This window comes from Diospyros lotus, chromosome 1 (assembly GCF_014633365.1).
Source record: "Diospyros lotus cultivar Yz01 chromosome 1, ASM1463336v1, whole genome shotgun sequence".
In the NCBI taxonomy this organism is placed as follows: Eukaryota; Viridiplantae; Streptophyta; class Magnoliopsida; order Ericales; family Ebenaceae; genus Diospyros; species Diospyros lotus.
This window is the reverse complement of record NC_068338.1, coordinates 741,203-760,407: the sequence shown is the minus strand read 5'-3', so window position 1 is coordinate 760,407 and position 19,205 is coordinate 741,203. Positions and strand designations below refer to the sequence as shown.

At 36.3% G+C, this 19,205-nt stretch overlaps 1 protein-coding gene across 5 annotated transcripts in view; it reads left to right on the top strand.

The window, feature by feature from the left end:
• The window catches only part of LOC127811079 (uncharacterized), a 34,849-nt gene extending 16,702 nt beyond the window's left edge, over nucleotides 1-18,147 (top strand). For 2 of the 5 annotated variants that reach the window (XR_008025626.1, XM_052350794.1), the window contains exon 5: nucleotides 10,606-10,960. The gene's annotated coding sequence lies outside the window, so the exon portion shown is untranslated. Of the gene's footprint in view, nucleotides 1-10,605; nucleotides 10,961-12,333; nucleotides 13,795-17,758 lie in introns of those variants that run through there. The other 3 variants (XR_008025628.1, XR_008025627.1, XM_052350799.1) reach the window with 3 other exon arrangements.
• The last annotated feature ends 1,058 nt before the right edge of the window (nucleotides 18,148-19,205 follow it).

Below are 19,205 nucleotides of genomic sequence, written 5' to 3'. Positions count from 1 at the left end.
AAAAACAACAAAGCTGTGATAAAGCGATAAGTAGTGAGAAAACTCGCCCAATCTATATCGCAAAAAGTTGTAAATTGCATGGTATTGCGAGAAGGAAAGAATAGTCCTTGACATGGAGTAGATTGAAGACAATGAAGTCATTATATCGCAGATCAAGAAATGGCTGCATAGGCTTCGGTGTGAACTGATTCAAAAGCTGAATCGAGTATGAGATATCCTGGTGAGTTATAGTGAAGTAAATGGGGTAGCTAAGTAGACATTGATATTACTCGATATCTAAATTAGAAGTACGAACATCATGAGATAAATGATGTTGTTAAGAGGAAAAGTAGAAAGTTAACGGTCAAGCATGCCAATTTCCTCACAAAATGTCTAGACAATATTTTTATTGACACAAAAAAATATCTTCGAAAAGTGAGTCACTTCAAGACCCAAAAAATAATGGTAGGGTCCAACGTCATTGAGCTTGAACCTTCAATGTGAGTAGTTCTTAAGTTCAATCACTGGTATGGCATGATTACCAGTCATGATCATACCAGAACGTAAATGGTAATGGCCATAAAAGAAGTACCTTGTACTCGAGTGAAGGAGAAATTATCAGATTTGGATTGAATAAAATCAAAATCAATAAGGGCTATAGAGAATTTATCAAACCACTAAAGTGAAACAAGTTCCAAGCCATACAAGTATCTTTGTAAATAGCATAATCTTGCATCAGTACTGAAAGAAAATCTAGAGGTGGTGTCATATAGACCTCATGACTAAGATTCCCATGAAGAAAAACATTATTAACATTCAACTGGTCTAGCTCCTAGTTTTTAGTTACAGCAACAAATAATAAATAATGAATTATGGTTAATTTTCAATGGAAGCAAAAGTTTTGGTGTAATCCAAAACTTTAATTTATGTGTTATCCATTAGCCATTGTGTCTTACCTGCGTTCAATGCTTTAATTGTCTTGAAGTTTAATCTTACAAACCCATTTGCACCCAATCGATTTCTTGCTTAGAGATAGATCCTCAAGTATCCAACTTTGGTTGGCTTCAAGGGTTACAATTTCAGTTGCCATAACATCTCTTCACCTGGTAATCTTAAAAACTTGTGAATATACGGGAGGTTCAGTATGTGTAGACAAAGCCTAGAAACCATGTCCCGAAACAATACTCGAAAACGATATCCTGAAATAATGCCTTGAAACGATGTCTTGAAACTTTTGCATTGCTGAAAACACTTTATTTCCCTAAAAAATCTCAACAAAGAGAAGTTAGAAGGCCTGCGGGTATGGTTTGTCAACAAAGACCCTCCGATGATCAAGTTAGTACTCCAATCTGAAAAGAAATAGTTCCTTGATTCGCTATAAGTGTTAGAGTTTAGCAAAAGTGGAAGAATCAAAAGTCATTTTCTAAGTCTTTGAGCTAGATCTTTATAGGGAACGATTTATAAAACGGGTGATGGGCACGTGTCAAATGCCCAAGGGGTGAGATGATCCTTGGCCCACGTTGGCCGCAAACATAAGGACTTTGGGTACAAACTCTCTGGCAGGAAAATACGTTTGCTACAAACTATATACCCTTGGCTGTAGACTCTGTTGTCGAAATTATGTTTGTCACAAACCTCATACATTTGAAAGCAAACTTTGTTGCCAAAATTATGTTTGCCTGAAACATTCTAGGCTTGGCCTCAAACACTTCATGTTGGCCTCGAACATTCTAGGCTTGGCTACAACTTTCGAGGTATTGTTTTGGGAAGTGATTTCCGGATATTGTTTCAAGGCATGGTTTCAAGACAAAGTTTCAAGACGTTGTTTCAAGATACTATTTTAGGACATGGTTTTTGGACACTGTTTTAGAAGGAGGTTTTAGGATGAGGACATGGACTTAGGACAATGTTTTAGGACACTGTTTTCAGGCATTGTTTCAAGATGTAGTCTTCGAGCATTGTTTCAAGATGTCGTTTCTGGGTATTGTTTCAGGATAAAGTTTCTGGGTATTATTTCCGGTCACTCAATCGATTCTAAATACCAAGTTTCATCTCCATCTACCCATCCCACATTATAAATCTCAATTGTTGTATTTTGTCCACAACAAAAACATTAACAAAATTATTCATAATTTTATAAAAATATTATTTAACATAAAATTATCAAATTTTACATCATTATTATAATCATATCAATTTATCATTAATAGAATGTGTTGCATATCACATATTTAGTTACCTAAATTTCGGTTTCGTAAACCAGGTAATTGTCTCATCAAATTGATCTTTAGTTTCCTAATTGTTTTTAATATTCAGTTTCAGTCAAAATAAAAATTCATAAAGTTCCAGTCATACTTCGTGAGGTGGAGTCTAGTAACAATTGTTACGATCCCACGATAGTTGCAATTGGCCCTTGTCACCATGGAAATGACAAGCTAAAACGAATGAAAGCTTTCAAAATTCAATTTAAAGAACAATATGCCTGTGAATGTGGAAAATCATCGGAGGAATTGTATAAAGAGATGAAGACGTCTTTGATTGAAACTAAGAAGTACTATACTGAGATGTAGCAAAAAATTTTAAAAACAAAGACGAGAAGTTTGCAGAGATGATGTTTCTCGACAGTTGTTTTGTCATCCGATTCATGAATAATTGTGTAGACCCTAAGAAGGACGGTGCAAGGATCACAAATTTTGATTCACCATTCATTATGCATGATATTATGTTATTGGAAAATCAACTCCCTTTTGATATTCTCAAAAAACTAATGAGTTTCAAAGGACATTCATCTAAATCCCTTAACGAGGATCCATTGGAGGGCAAGTCTGGTGCCAATAGCCGCGATAATTCCAGCTCCAATAGCGTATATTTAAATTGTTGCAGTTAAAAAGGTCATAGTTGGATTTTGGGTTGGGTCGATCGGTCCGCCTCAGGTGTTCATCGGTCGTCTTGTCCCTTCTACTGGTGATGCGTTCCTGGCCTTAACTGGCACGGTTGTGCCTCCGGCGCTGTTACTTTGAAGAAATTAGAGTGCTCAAAGCAAACTCAAGATCTGGATACATTAGCATGGGATAACATCATAAGATTTCGATCCTATTCTATTGGCCTTCGAGATCGGAGTAATGATTAATAGGGACAGTCGGGGGCATTCGTATTTCATAGTTAGAGGTGAAATTCTTGGATTTATGAAAGACGAACAACTGCGAATGCATTTGCCAAGGATGTTTTCATTAATCAAGAATAAAAGTTGGGGGCTCGAAGATGATCAAATATCGTCCTAGTCTTAACCATAAACGATACCGACCAAGGATCAACGGATGTTACTTTAAGGACTCCGCTGGCATCTTATGAGAAATCATAGTTTTTGAGTTTCGGGGGGAGTATGATCACAAGGCTGAAACTTAAAGGAATTGACGGAAGGGCACCATCAGGAGTGGAGCTTGCGGCTTAATTTGACTCAACACGAGGAAGCTTACCAGGTCCAAACATTGTAAGGATTGACAAACTAAGAGCTCGTTCTTTTTTTTTTTTTGATCGAACAGTAAATATCTAGATAAAAAATGTACAATGTACACTGGGTATACCCGAGAACCAAGGTAATAGCCAAACAATTAACGATCACTAGCAAGCGCCTCAAAATGAACTAAAATCTGAGGATACATAGTATACTTTACTTTGTATACAAAAGTTTTAATCCTACAAACAAGGCCCTCAACAGTAAGCTGTGTAGTTTCAAAAATAAGTCTATTTCTAGCTGCCCAAATCTGATAGACTGAACAAGCTAGAGCAATTTTCTTCACCTTGCAAATCCAAGAAAAACCCCTAACCGCTCTAATAGCCATCTGATGGCACTCGGTATGGAAGACATGGCTTTGGATAAGCCAATCAACGATCTAATTTGGCCCCAAACAGTCGCACTAAAGGGGAAAATGAAGAATAAGTGGGTCGTAGACCCCTCAGCCCTATTGTAGAAAGGGTATAACCGATCAATCTCTAAAAATAGAAGCCTATCACATGTTAGAATGCTAGCCCTAACCCCAAGCCAAAGCGTGAAGCTATGCTTGAGGACAAGACATGGATCTCAAACAATCTTCACCCAACCTATACACTGACCCTTCACTCGAAAGAAATCATAAGCTACCTACAAATCGAGCGAGACCCCATTAGATTAGCTTTCAAGCTGGCGAACAACCTCCATGGACCCGTACATGTGACACAAATTGTCCCTAATAAGCAATAATCTTTTCATTAGTGGAGAGTCATCCCTCCTGACCTGATGTTGCCAGATAGAAACCGAGAGTAAGAATTTTTGGTGAATCCACTTCACCCACAGGGTATCTTTTTTTCGATGAATGTCCCATAGGGGGGCAGGTAGTCAGCACCAAGGGGCGCTTGGGCATGTGAGCAAGTAGCACCCAAGGCATGCCATGCGCATGCTCTTAGGCCAGCAAGCATGCCTAGGTGCACTTGGCATTCACGGTGGTTGCCTCTCCCCTGGTTGCCACCGTCGGCTGTCGCCCCTAGCCCCCTACCGCCTCCGCCGACCCCCCGACTAAGTGCTCAATCTCTTAAATTTAAAGGGTTCTTCTGTGCCAAGCAATCGCTTTGTGTGTTGCCATGGCATGTGTGTTGCCGGAGGTGGTGGGTGTCCTTCGAAATGAATGATGCCACAATGCCCGAGGGTGGTGCGACGCCGTTGGGCAACAAACTGACAGGTTGGGTCCCGAAGTGGTGTGCTAGGCCAACGGTGTCGCCACTGCCGTTGGCTAATAATGGGGGCTATTGAGTGAAACAACCTCGCTGTTGCCTAGCAGGTGATGTGCTTAGGGGTAGGTAAGGTTTTTCCTGTTGGCGTGCCTGTGCATGGTCGATCGTATCACGATGCTGAAAGGGATTCTGCAAGACCACGTGAAGCAGAATGGATGATGCTGTGATGCGTTGGGCCTAGCATGGGCGTGCTTTGGGCTCGGCTCAAAGGCCTTTGGGCTGTCCATGCAAGGCAGCAGGGAGGGGGATTGATTACTTTTGATCATTCATCTTGGTGCTCGTGGCGAGCAAAGACATGCATGGGAGTTGGTTGGCCTTGCGTACCATCGTCGCTCGTGCTTTGGCCAATCGTATCACGACGTTGGAAGGGATGCCACAAGACATTGCCAAAGGTTGCCATGGGTTGCTTGCGGCCGTGTATAGGTTGAACATGCGACGTCGTGATGTGTTGGGCCTCGCGTGGGCGTGCTTGCGACTTGGTTGGACAGCCCTGTTACTCTCTCGTGAAAGTCACCAGGATGGATGTCGCGATCGTTTTCAATCGCTCTTCCAGCGATATCATGGGCAATTGGGCATGCTCGAGCTTGGCCTATCGTATCACAATATCGGAAGGGATATTGCAAGACGTGCCAAAGGCTGCCATGGGTTGCTTACAGTCCTGTATAGGTTGAACGGACGATGTCGTGATGTGCTGGGCCTCGTTAAGGGGTGCCCTCCGGCTGTTGGCGACACCATGTATGGCTTAATCTTTAACATGTGTAAGCCAAAAACACTGTTGGCCTATAGTCGAAAGGCATCCCTTAACTAGGTCGCCACCATTGTTGGTTGTTTCCCTATCTTATCCAGGGCATCTGGAGCTTATTCGTGGTGTGCTCCAAGGTGTGGTTTGTTTTTCGCTTAGCATCCTCCCTGCTCCAGTGGCTGTTATTGAGCAAGTCTACAGATTACGCAGCCAGTTCCTATGGAATTCCAAGACATCATTAGTTGCCTGGAAGGAAATCTGCCTGTCGAAATGTGAGGAAGGGCTGGACTTAAAGGATTTAAAGTGTTGGAATTCTTGCCTCCTTGTAAAAAATCTATGGGACATTCATCGGAAGAAAGACACCCTGTGGGTCAAGTGGATTTACCAAGAGTTCTTACTCTCGGTTTCTATCTGGCAGCGTCAGGTGAGGAGGGATGACTCTCCACTAATGAAAAGATTGCTGCTTATTAGGGACAGCTTGTGTGACATGTGCGGGTCTTTGGAGGTTACCGTTTGCCAGCTTGAAAGCTGGTCTAATGAGGACTCGCTCGATTTGCAGGCAGCTTATGATTTCTTTTGAGTGAAGGGTCAGTGTAAAGGTTGGGCGAAAATTATTTGGGATCCATTTCTTGTCCCCAAGCATAGCTTCATGCTTTGGCTTGGGGTTAGGACTAGCATTCTAACTCGTGAAAAGCTTCTATTTTTAGAGATTGATCGGTCATGCCCTTTCTGCAATAGGGCTGAGGAGTCTACGACCCACTTATTCTTCCTTTGCCCCTTTAGTGCGGCTATTTGGGGCCAAATTAGATCGTGTATTGGCTTATTCAGAGCCATGTCTTCCATACCGAGTGCCATCAGATGACTATTTAGAGCAACCAGGGGTTCTTCTTGGATCTATAAGGTGAAGAAAATTACTCTAGCTTGTTCGGTCTATCAGATTTGGCCAGCTAGAAATAGATTTATTTTTGAAAATGCATTGCCTACTGTTGAGGGCCTTGTTTGTAGGATTAAAACTTTTGTATACAGAGTAATGTTTACCATGTATCCTCAGGTTTTAGTTCATTTTGAGGCGCTTGCCAGTGATCGTTAATTGTTTGGCTATTGCCTTGGTTCCCAGGAATGCCCGGTGTACATTGTACATTTTTTATCTATATATTTACTGTTCGATAAAAAAAAAAGGAGCGCTCAGTCTGTCAATCCCTACTATGTCTGGACTTCGTATGTTTCCCTGTGTTGAGTCAAATTAAGTCGCAGGATCCACTCCTGGTGGTGCCTTTCCGTCAATTCATTTAAGTTTCATCCTTGCAACCATACTTTCCCCGAAACCCAAAAACTTTGATTTCTCATAAGGTGTCAGCGGAGTTGTAAAAGTAACATCCGCTAATCCTTGGTCGACATCGTTTATGGTTGAGACTAGGACGGTATCTGATCGTCTTCGAGCCCCCAACTTTCATTCTTGATTAATGAAAACATCATTTGCAAATACATTCGCAGTTGTTTGTCTTTCATAAATCCAAGAATTTCACCTCTGACTATGAAATACGAATGCCCTCGACTATCCTTGTTAATCATTACTTCGATCTCAAAGGCCAATAGAATAAGATCGAAATCATATGATGTTATCCCATGCTAATGTATCCAGAGCTTGAGTTTGCTTTGAGCACTCTAATTTCTTCAAAGTAACAGCGCCGGAGACACGACCTGGCTAGTTAAGGCCAAAAGCGCATCTCTGGCAGAAGGGATGAGACGACCGTTGCACACTTGAGGCAGACCGTCGACCCAACCCAAAATCCAACTACGAGTTTTTTAACTACAACAACTTAAATATACGCTATTAGAGTTGGAATTACCGCTACTGCTGGCACCAGACTTGCCCTCTAATGGATCCTCGTTAAGGGATTTAGATGAATGTCCTTTAAAGCTCATTAGTTTTTTGAGGATATCAAAAGGGAGTTGATTTTTCAATAACATAATATCACGCATAATGAATGGTGAATCAAAATTTGTGATCCTTGCACCATCCTTCTTGGGGTCTACACAATTATCCATGAACTGGATGACAAAACAACTGTTGAGAAACATCATATCTACAAACTTCTCATATTTGTCTTTAAAATTTTCTACTACATCCCCGGTATAGTAGTTCTTAGCTTCAACCAAAGACGTCTTCATCTCTTTATACAATTCCTCCGATAGTTTTCCACATTTACAGGCATACTATTCTCTAAATTGAATTTTGAAAGCTTCCATTCGTTTTAGCTTGTCATTTCCTTAGTGATAAGGGCCAATCGCAACTATCATGGGATCGTAGCAATTGTTACTAGACTCCACCTCACGAAGCATGGCTGGAACTTTCTGAATTTTTAGTTTTACTGAAACTAAATATTGAAAACAATTAGAAAACTAAATATCAATTTGATGAGACAATTACCTGGTTTAAAAAATCGAAATTTAGGAAACTAAATATGTGATATGCCAACACCCTCTTTCAAATTAGAGCTTGAAGATTTCAAAGGCCCAACTTGGATAACAGAGTATGAAATTGATCGTGTCCCATAGCCTTGGTAAAGATATCAGCTAATTGAAACTTAATAGAAATGTGCCTATGATTGATGATGTTAACTAAAAGCTTTTCTAGTATAAAATGACAATCTATTTTGATGTGCTTGGTGTGTTCATGAAAAATTGGGTTATTTTTAATATAGATAGCCAGCTTGTTATCATAAAACAAAGGGATTGACGTGGAGAGTCACATAGTCAAATCAGGAAGCAAACTTCAAACTTCAAAGCCAAACTAATTTGCAAATGGTAGAAGAAAGAACTGGTATTTGGTTTCAACAAACGAGTAGGAAATGGTGGGCATGATTACCAGCCATGATCATATCAGAACGTAAATGGTAATGACCATAAAAGAAGTACCTTGTACTCGAGTGAAGTAGGAATTATCAAACTTGGATTGAATAAAACTCTAATCAATAAAGGCTATAGAGAATTTATTAAATCATTGAAGTGAAGGAAGTTCCAAGTCATACAAGTATTTTTGTAAACAACATAATCTTGCATCAGTACTGAAAGAAAACCTAGAGCTGGTGTCATATAGAACTCATCACTAAGATTCTCATGAAGAAAAGCATCATTAACATCCAACTGGTCTAGCTCTTAGTTTTTAGTTGTAGCAACAAATAATAAACAATAAACTATGATTAAATTTCAATGGAAGCAAAAGTTTTGGCGTAATCCAACCCTTCAACTTATGCGCTATCCTTTGGCCACTAACTGAGTCTTACAACGTTCAATGTTCTAATTATTTTGAAGTTTAATCTTACAAGCCTATTTGCACCCAATGGGTTTCTTGCTAAGAGATAGATCCTCAAGCATCCAACTTTGGTTGGCTTCAAGGGCTACAATTTCAGTTGCCATAGCATCTCTTCACTTGGTAATCTTAACAACTTGTGAATAGACTAGAGGTTCAGTATGTGTAGACAATGCCTAGAAACCATATCCTGAAACAATGCTCGAAAACCATATCCTGAAATAATGTCTTGAAACGATGTCTTAAAACTTTTGGATTGGTGAAAACACTTTATTTCCCTAAAAAATCTCAACAAAGAGAAGTTAGAAGGTCCATGCGGATGGTTTGTCAACAAAGACCCTCTGATGATCAAGTTAGTACTCCAATCTAAAAAGAAGTTCCTTGATTCGCAATAAGTGTTAGACTATACCAAAAGTGGAAGAATCAAAAGTCATTTTCTAAGTCTTTGAGCTAGATCTTTATAGGGCACGATTTACAAAGTGACTGATGAACACTTGTCAAATGCCCAAATGGTGAGACGATCCTTGGCCCACGTTGGCCGCAAACATGAGGATCGTGGTTACAAACTCTCTGGCCGAAAAACATGTTTGCTACAAACTACATACCCTTGGCTGCAGACTCTGTTGCTGAAATTATGTTTGTCGCAAACCTCATACCCTTGGAAGCAAACTTTGTTGCCAAAATTATGTTTGCCTCAAACATTCTAGGCTTAGCCTCAAACACTTCATGTTGGCCTCAAACATTCTAGGCTTGGTTGCAACTTTCAAGGCATTGTTTTGGGAAGTGGTTTTCGAACATTGTTTTAGGACACTGTTTCAGGAGAGGTTTAAGTCCGCTGGGCTCACGAATATGGCTTCATCTGGCTATTTCTTTACATAGTCCAATAACTCTGTTTGTTCTAAGTTGGACAAAGTAATGATTAACTAATCTTGGTTAATGAGTAGCCTTCTTGGCCATGCAAAATGTTTACTAGCGGGATGCTTGCCGGATCACTCTCCAAGTGTTATCTCCTTTCTTCAGTAAAGCTCCCATTCGAGAAAGCCTTTTCGGTTCTTTAACGTGTGAGCTAATCATGGTGATGTTCTAGGCATTGAAAGATCAGTCTTCCAACAGCATATTCCAGGAACCAACTAGTTTAGTTTTTGCAAGAAGCTTAGATAGTTTAAGGCTTCCCTTAGGCTCTTAAATTTTAATCATTTCAGTGATATCTCTCCAGAGTTACTAGAGCTGACAAGGAGCTTGAAGAGGCCCAGTTATCTCTTCAAGATCATCCACAGGACCTTAGCCTTCAATCTTGGCTCACTTTGACGCGGAAGCAAACCCTTTTCTTAAAGGAAGCTGAAAGATCATTCTACCATCAGCAGGCAAAGTACACATACTTGAAGCTTAGCGACAGGTGCACAAAGTTGTTCCACGCTATTGTTAAGCTAAACTCCAAGCGAAATTTTCTTGTAACCATCTCCCGTGCGAATAGTTCAGTAAGAGAGTCTTCGAATCAGGTTGCTGGGGAGTTTATTTACTATTTCGAGGGCTTGCTACGCTCCTCCAAGCCTTGTGATCCCATTGACCTTAATGTCCTAAGATATAGGCCCTGCATTTCAACGGATCAAGCAACTTTTCTCTTGAGCAGTATTTCTGGCGAGGAGATCAAATATGCTCTTTTTTAGTATTGGCAATGAGAAGGCTCCGTGATAGAACTTAATTATATACATATTTTTATTTATTTTTTATCTTAACCTTGTGCTATTTTTCCTACATAAATGTGTTTATATGAATTTTACATTGTTTTAATCTTGTTTTGTAGGAATCAAGCAAAGGAAATAAATTCAAAGACTTGGGCATAAAAAGAAAAAAATATATATATTATAAAGTTAATTTTATAATTAATATTATAAATTAAAAAATAAATAAATATTTTAAATAACTAATATTATAATATAATTAAAGTTATTATATTTAATAGTATATTAAATATTATATATTATTTTATATATATTATATTTTATCTTATATTATTTATATATAATATTATAATAACATAACTATTATATATATATATACATTAATTGGCAGTGGCGTGAATGCCATGTGCATGTTTATATATATATATTATTAAACAAATAAAAGGCAGTGGCTTGAATTGGGCTTGGCTAGGGCGGCCATGACAAATATAAGGCAGTGGATTGGGCTTGGCTAGGGCGGCCATGACAAATAAAAGGTAGTGGCTTGAATTGGGCTTGGCTAGGGCGGCCCATGTCATACATATATATATATATATATTAATATGTGAACATGGAGGTAGGGAGCCAGCAGCCGCGCACACGATTGAAAGAAATTGGAGATTAAAACAGAGGAGGATTGGAACGGCGCACAGCAAAGCAATTGGGAAGCCGTGCACAGTGAGATTGAAGAAGAGAAGTAGCGGACACAAAAGGAGAAATTGAAGTCGGGAACAATACAAAGATTGGAGCCAGCAGCCGCGCCCAGATCTGTTTTAGATCTGGGACAGGGAGCCTCTCTGTTTCATTCATTTAATTTTTGTTTTTATTTTTATGTTAATAATGTCTAGTTAATTTATTTTAACTAGGGTTTGGATGGATTTTAATTCTGAAATTATGTAATTATTTGTTTAATTTGATTCAAAACCCGATTATTATTTGCATGAGGATTTTATATTGTTGTGTTTAATGCTTTAAAAGATTGGCCACCTTTTAATGATTTAATGATTTATGCATAACTGACTAAAGGATTGTTATAAATTAGATCCATAAGCAATATAAATTACATGCTTGACTATGAGATCGAAAGATGATTAGCTCATGTGTGGGAATCGAGGAAGCTTAGTGAGTTAAATCCCCTTACGAGATTAGAGGTTTCTAAAGAACTTAATGCTTATTTATTTCATTGATATCTGTTCAGAAATCTGACAGTGAAATTGAATTAATAAAGGATTAATATGACTTGAGAAAGTTTTTTAATTAATTGAGGGAAATCCACCATTACATGCAAATAATTATAAAATACTGTAAGGGTGTTTGAGCTTGAAGAATGGCGGCATGAAGCTTATGAAAATTCTAGGCTTTATAAAGAAAGAACCAAGGTATGGCATGATGCTCACATTAAAAAGGAGTTCAAAATTGGAGAGAAGGTTCTTCTCTATAATTCTAGATTGAAGCTTTTTCCAGGCAAGCTAAGGTCAAGATGGAGTGGTCCATATACAGTAACTCAAGTTTTCTCTTATGGTGCAATTGAAGTCTCTCATGAAACTAAGGGAACTTTCAAAATTAATGGGCAACGATTGAAGTCTTATGTCGATGGTGGACATATATCTTTCTCCAAATCCACCATTCACTTGAAGGATCCTTGAAGACGGAAACCTAGTCAAGCTAATGACTATAAAGAAGTGCTTGATGGGAGGCAACCCATTCGAAATATTATTATTATTTTTTTCTCTTTTTATTTCTCTTAATTTTTAGAATATTCTTGGATTGATTTCTTATTTCAATTTTTTTTTTCTTTTTTTTTTTTTTAGGACTTGTTGAATAAAGAAATCCAACCCGTCTTCCTCAAAAGAATGAGACCAACAATCTTCAAGCATTTCAAGAAGGCCTACATCAGGGGAGTATTGCTTTTCCTTTCTTCTTTTCTTATTTTTTAAACATTGGGGACAATGTTTAATTTAAGTGTGGGGGTGGGAAATTCAATAATTCTCAAATTTTTTTTGATTGAAAAAAAAAAAGGAGAAAAGAAATATATAATGTGCATGAATGATGATTTTCTTTAGAAAAATGTTTTATTTTCATGTTTAGGCCGATTTCATATTTCCTGTATTAACTTTGGTTCAATGCATAGTTAATTCAAAATTGGGAACTGTTCTATTTGATTATTGATTTTAGATTTAACAGTGTTAAGGAAAAGGAATTGACTATACTGGATTATTATGATTGTTGAAATATATGCTTCTTGATAAAATTTATGGAATTTTGTGATTATGCATGATTGATTATGTGAGAATAATATTGTGATTATTTCTCAAAACTAGGCCTAAACAGAGTTGAAGTAAAATGGGATGATGATAAAAAAAAAAAGAGCAAAAAAAAAAAAAAGAAAGAAAAAAGAAGTTATTGCTATTTATCTATTCCTATGTTTTGAGCTGCTTAGTAGTAACTGGGGGTTGACAGTGTGCTCCTGCATCATCCTTCACGTCAAATAGTAGTTCAAAATATGAGTATGCAAATGCATTCTAAGCAATTATTTAGGAGAATAATCGGGTGTTTTCATCACAAAATGTCGACATTTGAGTCAAAAGCCAAGTAATACTTAGAAAAGATTGATTCAAAAAAAAAAAAATCATCCCTGTTACTCCTTATGTTTATGGTAGTGGAGAGAAGTGATTGCAAGAAGGCTATTGCATGATTCAATTGTGTTAGTTGCAAGATTTCATGAATTAATTTTGAAGTATGCATGGCATCAAAAGTGATGATTTTGTATGATTAATTCTTTCAATTAATGCTTTGGATTTATAGTTGATTTGATAATATGGATGGTAATCAATTTTGTGATTAATTATGTGTTGATATGTTATTGGAATCATTGATTTTGGCCTAGCATGAAAATGAAATGTTTATTTTGTATTTCTTCTTTACTTTGCTTGAGGACAAGCAAAAGGTTAAGTGTGGGAGTATTTGATAGGGCTTAATTATATACATATTTTTATTTATTTTTTATCTTAATCTTGTGCTATTTTTCCTACATAAATGTGTGTTTATATGAATTTTATATTATTTTAATCTTGTTTTGTAGGAATCAAGCACAGGAAATAAATTTGAAGACTTGGGCATAAAAAGAAAAAAATATATATATTATAAAGTTAATTTTATAATTAATATTATAAATTAAAAAATAAATAAATATTTTAAATAACTAATATTATAATATAATTAAAGTTATTATATTTAATAGTATATTAAATATTCTATATATTATTTTATATATATTATATTTTATCTTATATTATTTATATATAATATTATAATAACATAACTATTATATATATATATTAATTGGCAGTGGCGTGAATGCCATGTGCATGTTTATATATATATATATATATATATTATTAAACAAATAAAAGGCAGGGGCAGCCCATGTCATACATATATTATTAAACAAATAAAAGGCAGTGGCTTGAATTGGGCTTGGCTAGGGCAGCCCATGTCATACATATATATATATATATATATTAATATGTGAACATGGAGGTAGGGAGCCAGCAGTCGCGCACACGATTTAAATTATCTTTATTTTATATATAGCTTAATTAATTTAAATTTATTTTTATAATTTTAAATGTTATAATTTTATGTATAACTTAAATGTTATAATTTTATTTTTAACTTTATTTACAAACGTAGTGAAGTTTTTAGTGTGATGAAGTTGGTAATTAATCTTAATTTGATCTCTATGTGCACGTGTATGCTAGGAGTAAGGTTTTTTTTATAATTTTAAATGTTAGCATTTTATATATAACTAAATGTTATAATTTTATATTTTAACATTATTTTTTTATTACTTTCTTAAAAATTTGACATATCTTGAATGTAGTAATTGATTGACAGGAGGAATATATGAAGTCATATATGGATAATCAACTTTAAAAATTTAATTATTATCATTTATATAATTAATTGATTATTTAAATTATCTTTATTTTATATATAGCTTAATTAATTTAAATTTATTTTTTATAATTTTAAATGTTCTAATTTTATGTATAATTTAATTTGCAAACGTAGTGAAGTTTTTAGTGTGATGAAGTTGGTAATTAACCTTAATTTGATTTCTAAGTGCACGTGTATGCTAGGAGCAAGTTAAATTAGTATAGTGTTTAAGGTTTTAATGTTTGCAATGTATTAAGAATGATTATGTGCTAAAACATGTTCTAACGTGTTATGCTCACATTTCTCAACAGCAAGAGTCTGATCTTTATTGAAAGATTGAAAAGATCGAAATTGAGTGGGAAAATATGCTTCATCAATTTTCAGAATTTAATATTTATATTTGTAAAATAAGTTTGGGGATTCCTAATATGTATGATGTAAGTACTAATTAATAACATTATATTCTAAATTTCTTCATCTAATGATGAAGTTAGTACGTTGCTGAAGTCGAGTTGTAAGTTATACATACATTGAAAAACTATGAAAGGTGTTTTGCCAAAAGAGCTCTCCTTAGCGATTTCTTGACAAATGTAACTAAGAAAATTCAATTGATGATCAAGAAGGAGGATAACTGAAAAAAATTTATTTGATTGGCTTCGAATTACAATGTTTTTTTTTTTGTTATGACCTATTCCTATAAAACTTTTGAGGTTGTTTTGTTAATTGCTACTGAATTTTATTTGTTGGCTTTTGTTATAATTTCTTACCCAAGGCAAACTTGGTTTGCTAATTTTTTATTTCTAAATATTTTGGTTGTTTCTGGATTTATATCTAGGCAATTTGTTTGATCTACATGTTTTTGTTTTCTTTTATTATTTATTTATTTTATTGATTCATACTTATGTATTTGCTCATTTTTTATATTCTTTCACTTCTATTTATTTGTATATTTTTTTTAGTCCACTAATTTATAGTGGGTGTTTAACGTTCCTACATTCTTACATGCATTATTTTTCTTTTTTTTTCACTGCACAAATTATTCTTTGTAGCATATTGCACGAAAATTTATCATAATTGAGCTATAGTTTAATAACACATACAATATCAAAATCATAACGAACGAGAAACATTTTCAATCAAATAATTAATAAAATGAATCGAGAAATCACTATTTATACTGAGTAATCAACTACCTTGCTACTGAGAGTTCAAAATAAGACATGTCATATTTTTAGTATTTTGTGAATCAAAGTGAAAATAGTGTGTTAGAAATAGTAGACGTTAATCTCACTGTAATAAGTCACGAATACTATAGACGTTGGATACAATCTTTAGTTAAATGCACACATATGTGTTAGTAAAAAGACCATAATAAAAGCATAAAAATTGTCAAAAAATAAAAAAAGGTCAGACAAAAAGAGACATACATATTCTAGAATAATTGAATAATTAATTTTGTTGTATGTTTGTTCATTTCTCATGATTGTAACATGATTATTTTCTACTTCTTTATTATGATGTTAATTTATTATAATTAGTAAATTATATAACTTCCGTATTAATGATTTTTTTTTTCTTGCGATATCTGTGCATCGCACGGGTGATCCACTAGTTGGAGATTAAAACAAAAGAGGCTTGGAACGGCGCACAACGAAGCAATTGGGAAGCCGTGCACAATGAGATTGAAGAAGAGAAGTAGCGGACACAAAAGGGGAAATTGAAGTCGCGAACAATACAAAGACTAGAGCCAGCAACCGCGCCCAGATCTGTTTCAAATCTGGGACAGGGAGCCTCTCTGTTTCATTCATTTAATTTCTGTTTTTATTTTTATGTTAATAATGTCTAGTTAATTTATTTTAACTAGGGTTTGGATGGATTTTAATTCTGAAATTATGTGATTATTTGTTTAATTTGATTCAAAACCCGATTATTATTTGCATGAGGATTTTATATTGTTGTGTTTAATGCTTTAAAAGATTGGGCACCTTTTAATGATTTAATGATTTATGCATGACTAACTAAAGGATTGTTATAAATTAGATCCATAAGCAATATAAATCACATGCTTGACTATGAGATCGAAAGATGATTAGCTCATGTATGGGAATCGAGGAAGCTTAGTGAGTCAAATCCCCTTTCGAGATTAGAGGTTTCTAAAGAACTTAATGCTCATTTATTTCGTTGATATCTGTTCAGAAATCTGACAGTGAAATTGAATTAATAAAGGATTAATATGACTTGAGAAAGTTTTTTAATTAATTGAGGGAAATCCACCATCACATGCAAATAATTATAAAATACTGTAAGGGTGTTTGTGGTTTTGAATCGGGTTGAATAGATAATTACATAACTCAGATTAAATGAAATCTAAACCCTAGTGCACTCATTAATTAATTTTTCTCACAAAGAATCCAGTTTTTCATTTATTTTCATTTTTATTCATTAATTAATTAATTGGTTCAACTTAGGTTAATTTAGAATCGTTTTGGTATTGTGATCTAGTCCTCGTGGGATCGACATCTTTTCATCACTATATGCATATTTGACTAGGGTACACTTGCCCGAATTAGTTGTGCATAAAATCACACACCACTCTGGGCCCTGATAGCTTCACTTCATGCTTTTTCAAGAAGGCCTGGCCTATTGTGGGAGAGCAATTCACTAACGCCATTCAAGAATTTTTCTGTTCGGGCTCCTTTCTTAAGCAACTTAATCACTCTACCATTATTCTTATGTCGAAGTTCAAGCATGCTAACTCGGTTGGTGAGTTTAGGCCTATTGCTTGCTGCAATGTAGTATACAAAGTCATATCCAAGATTTTAGCTTCAAGGCTTACTGCTGTTTTGGATTCCATTATCGACTATGCCCAGTCAACCTTTGTCAAAGGCAGGAGCTTAATGGAAAATGTTAATTTGGCTTAGGAGCTTTTTCGTAATTATAGTCGGAAGCAGATCTCTCCGAGATGTCTTATTAAACTTGATCTCTGCAAAGCCTTTGACTCTGTTAATTAGTCCTTCCTCTAACATATTCTCGATGGGCTTGGATTTCCCTTAGCCTTCTCAAAATGGATTTTGGAATGTGTTTGCTCGGCCTCTTATTCCATTATGATTAATGATAGTATGCATGATTTTTTCAAAGGCCAATAAGGCCTCAAGGAGGGAGACCCCCTTTCACCATTCTTATTTGTTCTTTACATTGAATATTTGTCTAGATCTCTTAAAATGGTCATTGGGGATTCTGATTTCAATTTTTATCCAAAATGTAATAGCCTTGGCATCTCTCACCTTGTCTTTGTAGATGATTTAATGCTTTTTGCTAGGAGCGACATTATTTTTGTCAAAATTCTCATGGACGATCTTCACATATTTGAAGCTTGCTCTGGCCTATGTGCTAATGGCCTCAAGTCCAACATCTATCCTGCTGGTATCCTTGCGGTCACTAATTTCTCCAGGGGCGTCCTTCCCTTTCGATACCTGGGTATTCCCTTTGCTGCGGAGAAGCTTAAGGTTATCCACTATGGGCCCCTCACGAATAAAATCTTTGATTGCATTAAGGCATGGACACCATCCTCTCTTTCTTATGCAAGCAGATATGAGCTTATTAGAGCAGTTTTGCTAGGTGTAGAATGCTTTTGGCTCTCCATCCTTCCCACGTATGCTGCTGTTATTGAAAAAGTCTACTGGTTATGCAAGTTCTTTCTATGGAACTCCAAGTCAGCTCTTGTTTATTGGCAACCTTCCCAAAAATGAAGGGGGGGCTCGGCCTTAAGGATGTTTAGAGATCGAACTCGGCTCTACTAGTCAAGGTTCTCTAGGACATTCATTGCAAGAAGGACTCCTTATGGGTCCGTTGGGTCCATCAGCGTTATCTAGCTACAGCTTCAATCTGGGAGCTGAGGGCTAAGAGAGATGACTCGCCCCCTCATCAAAAAGATCTTTGCCATTCAGGATGGCCTATGTGCTACACAAGGCTCTTCCTCAATTGCTGTTAGGCTGCTTTCCAAATGGACTAGTGCTGAGAATATTAATTTTGCTGATGCTTATAATTTGTTTAAACCCAAGGGCTGAAAGCGAATATGGGCTTCAATTGTGTGGATTTCCAACATGATGCCTAAGCATTCTTTCATTTCGTGGCTGTGTTACGGAGAGGATGCTCACCAAAGACAAGCTCAGTTTCATGGATATTGCTGCTAGTTATGTGGCTCAACAGAGGAATTCTTGCAGTATCTTTATTTCCAATATTCGATAAGTTTGCTGATTTGGAGCCATGTCAAGGCTTGGATTGGGCTCACTCGGTTAATGTCCACCCTCACTAGTGCCCTCAAGTGGTTGAAGAAAGAAGTTCGCGGCTCTTCATGGCAAAGTAAAGCCAAGCAGATTGCGCTAGGTTACACTATTTACTAGATTTGGTATACCCGTAATTGGATTATTTTTAAAGGCCTGTCAGCTCGTCCGGATTGTATTATCCATAGGATTAAAACCAGTGTATACAGGGCTACATTTACCTTGTATCCACAGGTTTTAGTTTATTTTGAGACAAGCATATGACTATTGGCAGGATCAACTAGGTAACATTCTTCTACGTCAGTGCCGCGTGACCCTACCAACTCGGCGGCCAGGGGATCAAGACAGGCATGATAGTTGTTCGCATCTATTGGTTGGTGGGTAGAGCAAGGTCGATGACCCATCACCCCTTTTGTGTTCGGCATCTCGGAGAACGAGTGGCCGTCCATGAGCCACGCGCG